This window comes from Anabrus simplex, chromosome 7 (genome assembly GCF_040414725.1).
Source record: "Anabrus simplex isolate iqAnaSimp1 chromosome 7, ASM4041472v1, whole genome shotgun sequence".
NCBI classification, from domain to species: domain Eukaryota; kingdom Metazoa; phylum Arthropoda; class Insecta; order Orthoptera; family Tettigoniidae; genus Anabrus; species Anabrus simplex.
This window is the reverse complement of record NC_090271.1, coordinates 316,056,157-316,074,563: the sequence shown is the minus strand read 5'-3', so window position 1 is coordinate 316,074,563 and position 18,407 is coordinate 316,056,157. Positions and strand designations below refer to the sequence as shown.

The 18,407-nt window shown below is 40.7% G+C and overlaps 1 protein-coding gene across 1 annotated transcript in view; it reads right to left on the bottom strand.

Moving 5' to 3' along the window:
- Positions 1-18,407, bottom strand: part of LOC136877612 (allatostatin-A receptor) — a 362,104-nt gene that overhangs the window by 241,673 nt on the left and 102,024 nt on the right. The gene's annotated exons all lie outside the window — the stretch shown is intronic.

Below are 18,407 nucleotides of genomic sequence, written 5' to 3'. Positions count from 1 at the left end.
CATGTGAGGAGTCGCGCTGCGACGCCCGAGTGCGCGAATTACGTTTCACCCTGTATAAGTGCATATAAAGTGCATATATAATTGCATATATACTTGCATAGATGCATGCATATTTTGCTGCTTTTAGTCCATATGAATCCGCCCTCTAGTAATTACAGCGTATCAAAGTTGAAGCAGAACGCGCATCGTGCTCTGTTACCTCTAGCCAATGTTGCCAAATTATATTTTCATGATCCGCTAAATACTACTAAAAATCCGCTAAAATTCCAACAAGAAATCCGATCTCAAATAATGAGCAATAAAACGAGCAACAACAACAACAATAATAATAATAATAATAATAATAATAATAATAATAATAATAATAATAATAATAATAATAATAATAATAATGTCCGCCTCTGTGGTGTAGTGGTTAGCGTGATTAGCTACCACCCCCGGAGGCCCGGGTTCGATTATCGGCTCTGCCACGAAATTTGAAAACTGGTACGAGGGCTGGAACTGGGTCCACTCAGCCTCGGGAGGTCAACTGAGTAGAGGTGGGTTCGATTCCCACCTCAGCCATCCTGGAAGTGGTTTTCCGTGGTTCCCCCTTCTCCTCCAGGCGAATGCCGGGATGGTACCTAACTTAAGGCCACGGCCGCTTCCTTCCCTCTTCCTTGCCTATCCACAAGGCCCCTGTTCAGCATAGCAGGTGAGGCCGCCTGGGCGAGGTACTGGTCATACTACCCAGTTGTATCCGCCGACCAAGAGTCTGAAGCTCCAGGACACTGCCCTTGAGGCGGTAGAGGTGGGATCCCTCGCTAAGTCCGAGGGAAAAACCGAACCTGGAAGGTAAACAGATGATAATAATAATAATAATAATAATAATAATAATAATAATAAGTTTTCCTCATGTGATTGCTAGCTCCTGACAAGAAATACGAAATAGCTTAGAGACAGACTGGAGTACAAATTGTAAAAAAAACGTAAAATGGATAAAACACTAAATTCCTCCATAATAAATCTAGAATTCCGCGAAAAATCCGCTGTCCGCTAAGTTGGCAACACTGCCTCTAGAGTGCCGACGGATGTTACTACAGTGGAACGTCGATATCTCGAATCACCTCGAGAGCTAAATTTTATTTCGAGTTATCGATATTTCGAGATATAGAGATTACCGTTTTTGAGTATGTATAGCTGAATGGTCAGCGTACTGTCCTTCGGTTCAGAGGGTCCCGGGTTCGATTCCCGGCCGGGTCGGGGATTTTAACCTTCATTGGTTAATTCCAGTAGCTGGGGGACTGGGTGATTGTGCTGTCTCCAATATTCCTCCAGCTCACACACCTCACATAACACTATCCTCCACCGCAATAACGCGCAGTTACCGACACATGGCAGATGCCGCCCACCTCATCGGAGGGTCTGCCTTACAAGGGCTGCACGCAGCTAGAAATAGCTACACGAAATTATTATTATATCTATCTGAGGGTTTATACAGAATATATTATTTTTAACAGTATTTAAAATTATACAAACTCTATTTTACTGCATCACTTTAATTATAAATTTTATTATAGTAACATTTTAGAAGGCAGGATAGAAGACAGGATACAGTACATATTGTAGTGAAACAAGAAACATACCTTCGTTAACATCTTTGTAAAAATTCCGTTAGTCTCTACTGTTTCTTACTATTAACATTCTTTTCTTTCAGAAACCTTTTAACAACATTTACTGCTGTGAAAACACTGTCATTTACATTCGACTGACCCTGTAGAGTCGAAGAATAGCCACTGCACTTAAATCCTGGCCTGCTGACGCTACAGCAGAAGGCAGCACCAACTCTTCTTGTTGGAATTATTATTATTATTATTATTATTATTATTATTATTATTATTATTATTATTATTCCAAATTTATGTCATCATCATCATCATCATCATCTGTTTACCCTCCAGGTTCGGTTTTTCCCTCGGACTCAGCGAGGGATCCCACCTCTACCGCCTCAAGGGCAGTGTCCTGGAGCTTCAGACTCTTGGTCGGGGATACAACTGGGGAGAATGACCAGTACCTCGCCCAGGCGGCCTCACCTGCTATGCTGAACAGGGGCCTTGTGGAGGGATGGGAAGATTGGAAGGGTAGGCAAGGAAGAGGGAAGGAAGCGGCCGTGGCCTTATGTTAGGTACCATCCCGGCATTCGCCTGGAGGAGAAGTGGGAAACCACGGAAAACCACTTCCAGGATGGCTGAGGTGGGAATCGAACCCACCTCTACTCAGTTGACCTCCCGAGGCTGAGTGGATCCCGTTCCAGCCCTCGTACCACTTTTCAAATTTCGTGGCAGAGCCGGGAATCGAACCCGGACCTCCGGGGGTGGCAGCTAATCACGCTAACCACTACACCACAGAGGCGGACCCAAATTTATGTAAGGCTCAAAATCAGCTTCGCAGTTAACAAGCTCCTGATACTCCACCCATTCTTCAGGAACAAGATTGACTTCCTCCCGTTCGTATTCTGAAGTTCCTGAGCCACCTTTCAAAAATCCTGCTTTGAGGAAGCAGTCTACAATTGTTTCCTGCTTCACATCAAATCACGATTTACTCAGCATTGCTATCGACTGTAATAGATTAATGTCCGTTAATGACTCCTCGGATTCAATTCCTCTCAGAACTACCGGGGGAGTTGGCCGTGCGCGCAGAGGCGCCCGGCTGTGAGCTTGCATCCGGGAGATAGTAGGTTCGAATCCCACTATCGGCAGCCCTGAAAATGGTTTTCCGTGGTTTCCCATTTTCACACCAGGCAAATGCTGGGGCTGTACCTTAATTAAGGCCACGGCCGCTTCCTTGCAACTCCTAGGCCTTTCCTATCCCATCGTCGCCATAAGACCTATATGTGTCGGTGCGACGTAAAGCCTCTAGCAAAAAAAAAGTAGCCTCTCAGAATTCTCTGAACAGCCCTCTTACTATTGAAATGCTTCAAGTTTTTAATGACACTTTGGTGCATGGGCTTTAGTTTGGATATTAAGGTCGGTGGCAAGAAGACCACACGCTCTGCCTATAACTCCTGAAGCCGGGCTGAGTGGCTCAGACGGTTAAGGCGCTGGCCTTCTGACCCCAACTTGGCATGTTCGATACTGGCTCAGTCCGGTGGTATTTGAAGGTGCTCAAATACGTCAGCCTCGTGTCAGCAGATTTACTGGCACGTAAAAGAACTCCTGCGGGTCTAAATTCCGCCACCTCGGCGTCTCCGAAAAACGTAAAAGAGTAGTTAGTGGGACGTAAAACAAATAGCATCATTATTATTATTATAACTCCTGAACGAGCACCTTGGGATGAGCAGGGCAGTTGTCTACGAATAGGAGGTTTTTCCTCTCTTCATGTTAAAACTTCTCGTCAATACCACGCAGCCGAGATTCGTAAATGGAGCTCGTCATCCGCCATTTCGGCGGTTGCTTTCGTACGTGACCAGCCGAGGAACAGCGAGACTCCGCCAATTGTCCTATTACTAGAAGTTTCAGTTTTTCGGTTCCCGTCAAATTAGCTCCCAGCATCACCGTAAACCTTTCCTTACTGGTTAACTGTTCCTAACAAACTAGAAATGCCGTAATGCACAGTTAATGTTGCACACAGTTCGAGTTACAGAGTATTTTTGCTTCAAGGGAGCAAAATGTTTGCTTCGAGAATTCGAGAAATTCGTGTAACCGAATACACCTGGTGAATGGGACAAAGGGCCGGGAAATTTAAGTTACTTCGAGATACTGAAAATTCGAGTAATGGAGGTTCGACTTATGAGACTATCGAGACGTTGTTACTCGCACGGCCCAGTGTAGACACGAGACACACTCATTAACAGTTTGCCCGCAGACTGCAGTTCGAAAAGGTCCAGTACACATCGACGACTCACACTCACACTTACACTTAAGTTACGTATGTTATGAGCAGGGTCCGAGTTTTGATATCCTAATAAATACCAAAAGAAGGACCTATAAAGGATGGTCGGAATATGGGCGTTAGAGGGTTGGCCACACTGGTAAATTTATTTGTTATCCCGCGCCGTTGTCATTTTATCAGCTGCTGAAGTTAGCCAATCAGATCGCTTCGCGGGTGAATCCAAATGTGTTGTTAAATCTGTACGAGGCTTCAGGCCCAAGACCTGCTTGAGAGCAACAATCGAAGAAAAGAACTTCGCCATGGGAGGGATTTGAACGCGGGCCTCCGAGCTGACAGGATCGCTCAATAGCAAGTACGCTACGGTTACACCGGCTGAAACCCATGATGTGCTTATACAGGGTCTTTCATAAAGAATGAACCTATTTCATCAAACTATATTTTCCGAACAGTCAGCAGTACAAGATTAAACCTAAGACACATGTGTTTGACTGATGTTCAAGTTTACTCCTACAAGTGTTCAATATGACCACCACCAGCAGCACGGACCACATCAAGGCGATAGGACAATTCCTCCCAAACGCGTTGCAGCATATCACGATCCACTGAGTTGATCACACGTGTTATCCGCTCGTGAAGGTCATCCAGTGTAATGGGTAGTGACGGAACATAAAATTTGTCCTTGACGTATCCCCACAAGAAGAAGTCTCAAGGAGTGAGGTCTGGGGATCTGGGAGACCATGCGAGTAGAGCACGATCCGTAGAAGTGCTGAATGGAGTTGGGTGGAGGGGGGGGAGGGGAGGGCCGGGGCGGGGCGGGGAGGGGAGGGGTGGGGAGGAAGGCGCGGAGCACTCTACTGACTACTAATAGAAATGTGAGGCCACGCACTTTGTAACGATATGAGACTCGTTCTGCTGCGTGGCTTGAGTACGGCACAATAAGCCTTCGAAATCGGTTCATTCTTTATAAAAGACCCTGTAGTATTCTCGGCGTGGTGTTACAGAAGAACACTGAAGGCGAGGTGGGTAGATCAAATCACAAATGAAGAGATACTGAATCGAAATGGTGAGAGGAAAACGATTTGGCGAAATTTGACCAGTAGGAGAGATATAATGATATTTTTGTTTTTACGTTCCACTAACTACTTGTGACGATTTTCGGATGCGCCAAGGTGTCGGAACTTTGTCTCTCAGGAGTTCTTTTCCGTGCCAGTAAATCTAACGACACGAGGCAGACCACCTTCAAATACCACCGGACTGAGCCAGGATCGAACCTGCCAAGTTGGAGTCAGAATGCCAGCGCCTCAACCGTCTGAGTCACTCGGTCCAGCTGGACACGACTTGCTCAGTTGGTTGTTGAGGGAAGTGTAAGCAGTAAGAACGGTAGGGGCAGACCAAGGTATGGATATGACAAGCAGATTACAGTAGATGTAGGACGTAGCAGTTACGTAGGAATGAAAATTTAGCACAAAAATGGTTGGCATGAAGGGCTGATCAAACCAGTCTATGGACTGATGACCACATAGCACGCTATCACATTCACCAGGTATTCGTATATTTTTCTATAACAGAAAAGGAAAAAAAGATGTCATTTGTTCGCAGTCAAACTAAGTCGGTAATTTACTTTTTTTTTTTTTTTTTTTTTTGGTACCGTAAGTACTTGAACAAGCAGCAAAAGGGGAAAAGGTCAATACACTCAGAAACACACACAAACACGCTTACGTAAACAATGGGAGCTGTCTTCGTACTTGCAGACACTTCAGTGTTCTTCAATGCTGTTATCAAAAGAGAAAAGGTGAGAACTCAAGAGAGTTGAATCATATTACCTTTATCAACGGCTGATCATTGACAAGTTTTCATGAAAATACTATATTATGCGTAGAATAGGTTCCGTCCGCCTCTGTGATGTAGTGGTTAGTGTAATTACCCGCCACCCCCGCAGGCCCGGATTCGATTTCAGGCTCTGCCACGAAATTTGAAACGTCATTCGAGGACTGATTTTTGCTATTTTTTTACGTCGCACCGACACATATAGGTCTTATGGCGACGATGGGATAGGAAATGCCTGGGAAGTGAAAATGGTCTTAATTAAGATGCAGTCCCAGCATTTGCCTGGTGTGAAAATGGGAAACCACGGAAAAACATCTTCGGGGCTGCCGACAGTGGGGCTCGAACCCACTATCTCCCGATTACTGGATACTGGCCGCACTTAAGCTACTGCAGCTATCGAGCTCGGTATTCGAGGACTGGAACGGGGTCCACTCAGCCTCGGATGTCAACTAAAGAGAAGATGTTTGATTCCCACCTCAGCCATCCTCAATGTGGTTTTCCGTGGTTTCCCTCCTCCCCTCCAGGCAAATGCCGGGATGGTACCTACTTAAGGCCCCTTCCTTCCTTCCTTCCTTCCTTCCTTCCTTCCTTCCTTCCTTCCTTCCTTCCTTCCTTCCTTGCCAGTCTCTTCCAACCATCCTATCCTCCCCACAAGGCCCCTGTTCAGCATAGCAGGTGAGGCCGCGTGGTCGAGGTACTGGTCCTCCTCCCCAGTTTTATCCCCACGACCCAATATAACTAGAATACTAACAGGTAGGCCATTCAGGGGAGCTGCGCTGCCATTGGCTGGTGTGCGTGACGTCACGCTGAGGATAGTTCTACCGCCAGATTCAATGCATTATGTACAGTTATCTGAATGTTTTTGAGTTAATCTTGTTAGATATTTTAATTACACACTTAGTCGTGTATCCTTAGAGGATATAACATTTATCATTTAAAACTAATACGAAAACGTAGCGCCTCAAATCTGTACTTGTAATGATACACATACATTCACAGCGGCGATTGGGAAATTGAAAAATTAACATTTTTTGAACGAAGTACTCGAACTACTAAGCACGTAAATGGACTAGACACTGAACTCAACACTTTTTAAATACAAGGGACAATTAGTATCCAACTTATTATAGTTAATTACCGCAGCTTCAAAAGTTATAAAATTATGAGTTATATGACATGTTCGTATGTTACAGGAACAATAATTTTATAATATTTTGTTATAGGCCTACGCCTAGACTTATGTTCAATTGGAGATTAGATATTAACGTGTCTTAAAGGATAATAATGCTACCCAAAGAAGATTCTTCTTCACAGCATTCTTTCGTAAAATGTTCATAGGCTATATCGTTTCTGGTTCGTCTAATCCTAATGAATGATTTGGTTCTCACATAGAGAGACATTATTTTGTTGTGATTTCAGGAAATTATGTGGACCTAAAATCACGTCCTCAGATGAACCATAACACACGACCATTTATATTAATTTCGTTTCGTCGAAGTTGGTAACTGCTACCTTCTCTAAGTGCTTAAATGTGTCTGCCTTCATCGATAATGAGATCGAGAACCTCTGTCAGAATTCCAGGTTTACACTTAAAAATGTTTGGCCCGATTCTTAATGGTTGAGCGACAAAATAGAAGACATCTATGTTTTCCCAAACAAAGATATGCCTAAGGAGAGAGCTACCGGGCGAGTTGGCCGTGCGGAGAGTTCTGCGTAACTACGAACTTGCATCCGGGAGATAGTGGGTTCGGACCGCACTGTCGGCAGCCCTGAAGATGGTTTTCCGTGGTTTCTCATTTTTACACCAGGCAAGTGCTGGGGCTGTACCTTAATTAAGGCCATGGTTGCTTCCTTCCTACTCCTAGCCCTTTCCTGTCTCATCGTCGCCGTAAGACCTATCTGTTTCGGTGCGACGTAAAACAAATTGTAAAAAAAGGGGGGGAGAAAGAGCTCTTAAGGTAAATGCAATGTCCTGGAGGCCCCACTTCACTCTCTTGTTTATATCCATACAATTTTGATAAAAATCTGCTTTTCTTCAATCGTAGAGTAATGGGAGTGCCGAGTACTAAATTCTTATGACTGATTATATATGAAAATCTGTCGTGGAGTAATCAGGTGGAGACTGTTTGAAATAAAATTATCCCTGTGATTGGTATCCTAAGTAGATTGAGATATAAATTCTCACGTGGGTTGTCGAGTGGTATGTACTATGCTCTTATTGAAAGCCACGTATCTTACATGATACATGTCTGGACATGCTATAATAAAGACTTATTTGGAAAGGTAAAGTGGTCCTTAGGAAGAAAGCACTAAAAATAATTTTCAAACTGCCCATTCTGATACCAAATAAAGATTTGTATAAACATTGTAATATACGGTAGTAGTACTTCCAAACCTCCGCATAAACGCTTTTGTAATTGTGATCTATAAAATTGAAAACAAATTAGTCCGCTTAAACACGTAAAAAATTAACAATTCACAGATTCATAATTATGAAACAAGAATTATTTAAAATATTCCTTACAGTAAGATTCATTATACTAGTTATGGTCAAAATTCTCTTTGGCATTTTTCTATAACTATGTATAACTCACTTCCAAGAAATAAAAGAATTTCACCAAGTTTATCTATTTTCAAAAGTAATGTAACTAAATACTTAAAGTAGTATGGTAATTATGTTTAGGAAGCTTTGTCCTATCTTACCTATTACATTATGATAAATAATTTTTAATTTCGTGTGGCTATTTCTAGCCGAGTGCAGCCCTTGTAAGGCAGACCCTCCAATGAGGGTGGGCGGTATCTGCCATGTGTAGGAAACTGCATGATATTGTAGTGGAGGATAGTGTTATGTGTGGTATGTGAGTTGTAGGGATGTTGGGGACAGCACAAATACCCAGCCCCCGAGCAATTGGAATTAACCAATGAAGGTTAAAATCCCCGACCCGGCCGAGAATCGAACCCGGGACCCTCTGAAGCGAAAGCCAGTACGCTGACCATTCGGCAAACGAGTCGGACATTACATCATGATAATTATATATATTTACTGTATATTAGTTTGTAATTACATTGTGAATATAGCTGTCACTGTAATGTATCTGTATTGCACCAAGAAGAGCCTTGGCTCAGATGTCTATCTTGAAATGAAGTAAATAAAATTAAAACATTTGGCCCAGAGAGAAACATTGAGACGAGACAGGCTTCAGTTCACTACGTGCTTCTTATTTTGAACGGTGCGGAGATCGTTTCGTAAAAGCTTATTTTGTAACTTGGGACTTATTCAGGGTCATAAATGATTTCCTTGATGACAAATTCTCCATCCTCAATCTCTGTATTTCTGTTTTCAGCCGATTGATTTCTTCTTTGGTATTGTCAGCTACCTTGATAATCATGTCAGTACTCGTTGTTTGGTGAAGTTCTGGTAGAACCTCATGTAATAATCTCTGTGTACAAGTAGAAAAACATAGAGAGAAAGAAATATAGTAACAAGAATAACTTATTAACGATGATTTTTTTTTTCATTCAGAATATCAGCATACCAGTTACTTTACACTAATGGCGCAAATTTTGTCAGCTGCTCGTTTTTAAGTCCCGTTGATAGTTATGAAGAAGAAAATGTGCGGAACAAATTCTAGCAGTGTAAAGGCTGATTTTATCAGCTCTTTGGCACCATTACATCCATTTAGCCCATAAATAATTATTTTTTGGAAAGCCGCGACAAATTAAATTCTCGGTTTTATAGGCCATACTTTTATACTCTGCAACAGGGCAGTTTTTACTGTTTTTACTCATTTTACTACCGACTGATAGCAGATATTAGCCAATTCATTGGTTTTGCTACTAAATCTAGTGGTTTCGGACCCCTATCTGATGGGAAGGTTTAGTATCTAGTGGCTAGTGAGAATTCTGGTAGACTTCACTTAAATCCCCTAACTCGGGAGGTGGATATTCGTTTGCGTCTAAATATACATCTCTATGTATATACAGCACATCACTCTATGTAAACACGCAATCTCGAATACATCGTTCATATGGGGTTGGCGTCAGGAAGGGCAGCCTGCCGTAAATCTTGGCCTAATCAACAATTAGTCCAGATCTGCTGTGAACGGCATCCGTATGGTTTAGCATTCCTGTTCATTTTCAGCAGCGTGTGATGAGTCCACTCTAGAGTGGCAGTCTCTTCTACAATTAGGGCATATAAAGCATGAGCTTTGACAGGGGCCGCTTTTTCCTTTCGCCTGGCCTTCTTAGCATCCATCTCATTGGCCCTTTTCTTCCCTGCTTCCTGAATTCCACTGCGCACAGCTTTATGTCAAGCATCTCGGCCATCAACAAAACTCTCCCAGCGGTTAGGATTTATGTCAGTCTGGAAAAATTCACTATGCACACGTCTTTGAAGCAAAGATGTGGTCTGCCGATTGGCCTCACAACTTCACCATACAATTAAGGCCTGTGGTGGACTGTACACTTGGGTGAAATAACAATATCATCAGAATTTCTTTTTCAATTTTGATTTCCTCTTCTTCAGCTGTCATTCTTTTTCTAAATTCCTCTTTGATTTCTTTCTTTTACTGTCTGTTCTAATTTAACCCCAGGAATGCCAACCTATTTTTGGTATACCAACGAGGGCGGTACTTTGTGACCGCCACTTAATGTCCAGTTTCTGGGAATCTATTATGTTTATTATTGGAGATATTTATACAGACAGCATTTAACAACTTATTTCACGTTCCTTACAATCAACTAAAGAGATCTATCAACAATGACCGAGCTTATTTAAACTTCGTCACGTTATCAGCTCTCAACCTTTCAACGACCTGGCTACGAGTAAACAGGTGACTGATCTATTGTCAAATTTCAAATGTTCTCAGTCTATTCACACGAGTTGGTTCTGTAGAATAAACTATAAAAGCTTTTTGTCGCATGCACTGTGTATAGAACGGTCATTCTCATCTGAAGAAGTATCTTCACTTTCCGAACAGGAACTATCTCTTCTATCTTCATTCACGCAATTGATATTCTCAGGCCCATCTCCATTATTTCACTTGCAGTAATATCACTGTCGTCATCTTCACACTAATTACCTATCTCGAGAATATTTCACTCTCCATCAGGTTTTAATTTTAATTTCGTGTGGCTATTTCTAGCCGAGTGCAGCCCTTGTAAGGCTCCGTTGAGGGTGGGCGGCATCTGCCATGTGTAGGTAACTGCGTGTTGTTGTGGTGGAGGATAGTGTTATATGTGGTGTGTGAGTTGCAGGGATGTTGGGGACAGCACAAACACCCAGCCCCCGGACCACTGGAATTAACCAATGAAGGTTAAAATCCCCGACCCGGCCGGGAATCGAACCCGGGACCCTCTGAACCGAAGGCCAGTACGCTGACCATTCAGCCAACGAGTCGGACACTATTCATCAGGTGCAAATTACTCATTGTAAAGGCTCTTGGAGCCGACACAGAACTATGCACTTTATATCCAGTAAATAATGCCTAGTAGCAATAGACAATGAGTTCCGCAGCAAAGAAACTACTTAAACTTTACTGTGTGGCCAACAATACTGTAAGTAAAGTAAAAGGCTGCCAATACGAAATAAGAAATCTGTTACGTCAGATACCGACGGAAGTATACTTCATGCCCACTCGTGTTCGAGTGCCTCTGTACCTCCTTCAGACAGTAACAATTAGCAAACCAACTACACCACTCGGCGTCATTGTTACATAGTAACAATAAATGCATTTTACAATCCTTTATTTAAAATGTTAAAGGAATTTGAGGAAGAAATAACAGGTAGTGGGTAAAAATTCCCCCCTCCCCCCCAATGGATTTCCTAGGGTTAATAATTAAAAGGAAGAGGGACAAATTACATCTCTGCATATTCGCTTCTATTTCCATAGCCCTCACTGCAGTTTGAATTTTGTAATACCTGAAGCCATCTCCTTTCTGTTTCCAGGCAGTTAATTTTGAACTATTAGTTTCTTCCGCCTGACGAAAATAACATTGAGTAATACATTTACAAACTATCTGGACAAGAAAAACATATGGTAACAGTATTATACTTGAAAAAGGAACAACTTAATTAAAAAGGGTGTACAGTTTGTTACTTAACATTTGAGTCCATTCAAATGAAGCTACCATTTTCACTGTTGTTATTATTATTACTGTTATATTATTAATGTAATTGGAAATGTTTTTGAAAGCTAGGATTTGCCTGATGACCTTTTAATGGACTAACTAGTTTTCCATTAATTTTCCTTTATGCAATTTACGTTTACGTAAACGACTGGTTTTGTCCAGATTGTAGAAAACCGTCTGGCTCCTTGTCTGAATGGTCAGTTTACTGGGCTTCGCTTCAGAAGGACGAGAATTCGATTCCTGGCCAGAAGGGGTATTTTAATTGCGTATCGTTAATTCTTGTGTCTCGGGGACTGGATGTTCATCTCATTGCATATATCTTCCTGTACATAAAACCATACTACCAACTACTACAGATAAAAGTAATAATGAACAATGCTACGAATAATAATAATAATAATAATAATAATAATAATAATAATAATAATAATAATAATAATACCATCGCCGTTACTGTTTAACTTGGTACTTGAGAAAGTAATCAGGACCTGAGAAAAGGAAACTAAAGGAATAACCCTTGGAAGACTACCTACGTAACATGACATAGCAATCCTTTCCAATAATAGGCATGAAGCAATTCATTCCATTGAAAAACTACATAAAATTGCCATCAAAACGGGACTTCAAATTTCATATGAGAAAACTCAGTACATGGAAGGAGCCTCACGATACTTAGATGGACAACTTATGATAACTAAATTCGGCAAAATTGTTCAAGTGAACTAATTTAAATATTTGGGAGAAATTATTCAGCCCTCTTGTTTAAACCGCGAAGCAAATAAAGAAAGAATTTCCAAATTGCAGAAAGCATACAGGATCACTTGGAACAAGTATAATAAAAAATCATTATCTCGGAATTCAAAACTTAGACACTACAACACAGTGATCAAACCTGAAGCGTTATATGCCTCAGAAACCTTAATCATTGGTGGCGGATCTTTAACCAAAGACATTGAGAAACAAGAAAGGAAAATGTTACGAAAAATTTTTGGCCCAGTTTGTATAGATGGAATATGGAGAAAAAATCATCCCAGGAGATATATTGTCATTCTGAAAAAAATTCTCACACTTCTCGGAAAAGACTATTGAAATTTTATGGACACATTATCAGAATGAACACTAACAGGCTAACTAAAAGAATTCTCAACCTAGCCCTTTCGTCTAAAACCAAGAACAGCTGGCTTCGTGAAATTGAAACAGATCTCCAGGAAATCAACATCTCAGAAGACATTGTTTAGGACAGATGTAAATTCAGAACCAAAATCGACAATCACCACTTTGAAGACAAACCCAACACCAGAGCTACTGTAACTTGGACAGAAGAACGAAAGAAGAAGCTCAGCGAGAGGGTGAAGAGATTTTGGGAGGAAAAGAAGGCCAACACATCAGCTAAGCAAGTTCAACCGTGCTCCTGAGTAGGACATAACGATTTTTTTTTAAAATACCATTTATTTTCGATATTTGATTCCAATCACATTCATAATCTGAAATCACTTTGGTCTAATCAAAGCCTTGAAGTGCTTCCTAACGTGGTAACTCCTTGATTAATATTGAGAGGGTCTGTTAATTCTATTATTTTGTTCCTTAAAACGATTATTACATCACCACCTCATACTTTCAATTTTTTAATACACAAGTTTATTTTAAACGTCACTACTGTTATTAAAAAGGGTTTTCATTAAAAAATAATAACATTTTCTCGTGATTGAAAGTGGGGGCCGTTATCAAATTATAATTACTGGCGGTAATTGCAGCGAAAGGAAGTCTGCAGCCAAGACTTCAAAATGAGGTAGGAAATGTGTTCTATTATGACTATGTATTGCGTGAAATGACGCAGGCGTTGGATGCAGAGGAATCGCTTCGTTAACTAACGGAGAGCATGTAAACTGAGGAGAAAGCTGAGCATTGCGTCAGATAATGGACTTTCTCCTTACGTAATACGGAGGACTCATAGCAGATCAAACTGGCAGGAATCGAGTATATTTATAAAATGATGGATTATTCGGGGAAGGAGACGGTTGGAGGAAACTTAACAAGGTAAGATGATGATGATAACAAAAAAAATACTATTGTTGGGTCATCAGTCCATAGATTGTTTTGATGCAGCTCTCGTGCCACTCTTATTATGTGCTAATCTTTTCATTTCTGCGTAACTACGACATCCTACATCTGCTCTAATCTGCTTGCCATATTCATGTCTTCGTCTACCCCTGACGTTCTTACCACCTACACTTCCCTCAAAAAAAAAAAAAAAAAAAAAAACATTGAACAAGACCTGGATGTCTTAAGACGTGCCCTATAATTCTGTCTCTTTTCTTGTCAAATTTAGCCAAATCGATCTGCCGACTTGGTCTTAATGGCAGACTGTGCCGAAAGCCTGCAGTCTAATATCTTGGAACTTGAAAATAGGTGTAATGAGTATGGTATGAAAATTAGCCTCTCGAAGACTAAATTGATGTCAGTAGGTAAGAAATTCAACAGAATTGAATGTCAGATTGGTGATACAAAGCTAGAACAGGTCGATAATTTCAAGTATTTAGGTTGTGTGTTCTCCCAGAATGGTAATATAGTAAGTGAGATTGAATCAAGGTGTCGTAAAGCTAATGCAGTGAGCTCGCAGTTGCGATCAGCAGTATTCTGTAAGAAGGAAGTCAGCTCCCAGACGAAACTATCCTTACATCGGTCTGTTTTCAGGCCAACTTTGCTTTACGGGAGCGAAAGCTGGGTGGACTCAGGATATCTTATTCATAAGTTAGAAGTAACAGACATGAAAGTAGCAAGAATGATTGCTGGTACAAACAGGTGGGAACAATGGCAGAAGGGTACTCGGAATGAGGAGATAAAGGCTAATTTGGGAATGAACTCGATGGATGAAGCTGTACGCATAAACCGGCTTCGGTGGTGGGGTCATGTGAGGCGAATAGAGAAGGATAGGTTACCTAGGAGAATAATGGACTCTGTTATGGAGGGTAAGAGAAGTAGAGGTAAACCAAGACGACGATGGTTAGACTCAGTTTCTAACGATTTAAAGATAAGAGGTATAGAACTAAATGACACCACAACACTAGTTGCAAATCGAGTATTGTGGCGAAGTTTAGTAAACTCACAGAGGCTTGCAGACTGAGCGCTGAAAGGCATGACAGTCTATAATGATAATGTATGTATGTATGTATTATGTATGTGTGTATGTATGTATCGATCTCCTTTCACCAATTCGATTCAGTATCTCTTCATTCGTAATTCGGTCTATCTATCCTACCTTCGGCATTTTTCTGTAACACCACATTTCAAAAGCTTCTATTCTCTTTCTTTCTGAACTAGTTACCCTCCATGTTCACTTCCGTACAATACCAATCTAATAATAATAATAATAATAATAATAATAATAATAATAATAATAATAATAATAATAATAATAATAATAATAACAATACAATATACTTTTGCAGATGAAAGCAAGAAAATCCAAGTACTGCACACAGATTTGGGCACAGAAATAAAAGGCGTGTGGAAACTCAACAATGTTATCATCATTCCAGTAGTTTTTGGATGTAATGGCATTATGCCAAACACACTACACAGGAGCATTGAAACACTTAATCTTCACCCTCGCACTTAAATTGTAAAAAGCAGCCAGCAATCTTGGTGACTTGTCAAATAGTAAGGAATTATTTTGGCATGAATTATCCACCATATAGGCCTACAGAGGACTAATGAAAACTGTCAACTAATAGTAATTTGAGTATATATTGTAAACATCCTACAAATATCTGTCAAATTTATTTGTCAACATTGTGAGTATATACAAAGTAACAGTATGAATGCAGCCTATGTGCGTATGTACTAAATTGTAATGTACTAATCTTCTTCTATGAACATTATACCAAAGAAGCACATAAACTCAATTCTAAAATTGTGAATTATATAATATTAATAAATCATTGTTATTATTACGGCGTATGGCCTCCGGTGAGGCCTGGTGGAGGACTTTCTCCAGTACACGGCCTTTAGACGATCTGCATGTTTGATGATGAGGCGCTCCATAGGATTATTTCTAATGATGAAGACTCAGTCCCCGAGCTGGACGAATCAACCAATTAATGTTAAAATCTCCCACTCGACCGGAAATCGAACCCGAGGCCCTTTAAACCGAAGGCGTCTACACTGATCACTCTGCCAAGGAGCCAGACAAAATCAACTCGGTAATGGCTAGTATATTCAGCAACGACGAATACACAGACATCATTTTAATCTGTGGAGAATCTGGTGAGAATGCAGCCGAAACTCCAAACAGACGGCTGCCTTCTACACGCGTATTTCGCCGAACAGTATTAGTTTTTCTTTATACAAACAACTCTTTCATAGAGTGGAATGGCTACACGTGTATAAAGTAATAAGTTATTAAATTTTCTTTTCTGCACCTTTGGCGTATTTACAAATGCACCCTGTATTGGAACGTGTGTAGTAAAATAACTGCAATTTGTTTCACGACATACACAATACAACACGTTGTAACGCTCTTTCCAAAACAAGTTATTAGGCATCCCGTGCATCACTAGTGCATGCGGGACAATTGTAAGTAGTAAGTACGGCGCTCACGAGCCACCTGGTATGTATATATAGAGAGAGAGACTTATTTTCACACGTTGAGTTTATACTACACAATATGTGTGATTTTTTTTCTTTAGGTCGCATCGATACAGATACAGTAGGTCTTATGGCGGCGAAGGGATATGAAAGGTCTAGGAATGGGAAGGAAGCAGCCGTGGCCTTAATTAACGTATAGCCCCAGAATTCGCCTGGAGTGAAAATGGGAAACGGCAGAAACCATCTTCAGGGCTGTCGACAGTGGGGTTCGAACATACTATCTCCCGGATGCAAGCTCATAGCTGCGCGCTCCTAACCGCACGGACAACTCGCCCGGTCAACAATGGTTTAGGGCAACAATGAGCACAGGTTTGTTTATAGATAACGCTGTCGATGTACCGCATTGGTCCATGTAGGTCCTCCAACAAAATAATTGTACGTTAATTAATAATTCATTAATAAGTACATATTTACGGTCCAAGACTAAATTACTAAATCACAAAGGTTTAAAAATATCCGTCATAGAAGTCTTATGGTTATTTATGTGTAGTTGACCTCAAAAAGGACTATATCACTGCCAGTCTACTAACATCGACCGCTCCTTCGCCATTCAGATGCTAATCTCGGGTGATGTGTAGCCATGAGCCTGTCTGGCGAAGGCAGAGCATGGACACGGACTAGCCGAGGTATTGGTATTGCATAAAGCAGGGATAATCATAGGTCTGTGTCAACTGTCACATGTTGTCCTGGGGGTCAGATCTGTCACAGATTACATCACATCACGGTAGATGATGGCCACAACCTACATAGCTTTTACAGGGAGTTTCAAAAGGTTGCGCAGAAAATGTGGGGTCAAATATGAACGTTGTCGTAACTATAAAGACGCACACAGGAGATGTTGTCAATTGTGTACACTGTTTTATTTACAAATTACATACACGTTATACACACACACTAATGAACTGTTATCTTGAACAAAACACTGCTACGAAGAAGAATAAGAATACTGCCACATTAACATGTCAAATAACTACCAATAGAACAAAATTACAGCATGAATTCACACTCTCGACTAACGACGTTCACTAACAAGTCTCGCTAACAACTCGACTCCAGCTCCCAAGACTGTCTCTTTATATACCCTGGCTGACCAGACTTCTAGAAAAGTATGACACAACATGTTTTCTCGTATTTTCTCGAGTCTCCAATAACCTATGTACAAATGAATAGAACATTCTATACTGCTCTAGTGACAAAAATGCGTTGTTCTGGACTATCACACAATATTACATTGGATTTATACATCATATTTACAGGTAATAACACATTATATACTATTAATTACGTGTTCTTACATTAAATAAACTCTTATTAATATACATACAGCAGATGTATCGTGACATAACCTCACATATTGTGTTACACAAGACAGATCATACAACACAAATTATAAATGATGCAACCACGATTTATACCAAATAAAGTACATAACTACGTAAATAATAATAATAATAATAATAATAATAATAATAATAATAACAATAATATCACTTGCATCATCGTGTGGTCTAGGACGAAGTCCTACATCAGAACAAACTAGGGAATATCGGAAATATATAATAGATTATTTATTATTTGGAAATACTCTACATTTCTAAACAATACAGACTGGCAATCCAAAAATTCACAGCCTCTTGTTCACACAGAGAAGTTGACCATTGAATAATCAATGTTCTTTACAAAAGGTGTTTGGTTTTTGATTGTTTATTATTACAATTTGCTTTACGTCGCACCGACGCAGATAGGTCTTATGGCGACGACGCGATACGGAAGGTCTATAAGCGGAAGGGAAGTGGCCATGGCCTTAATTAAGGTACAGCCCCAGCATTTACCTGGTGTGAAAATGGTAAACAACGGAAAAACATCTTCAGGACTGCCCACGTTCACAAAAGTAATTGGCGAGCTTCGCTGCACTTACACTCAATTTTACTTGC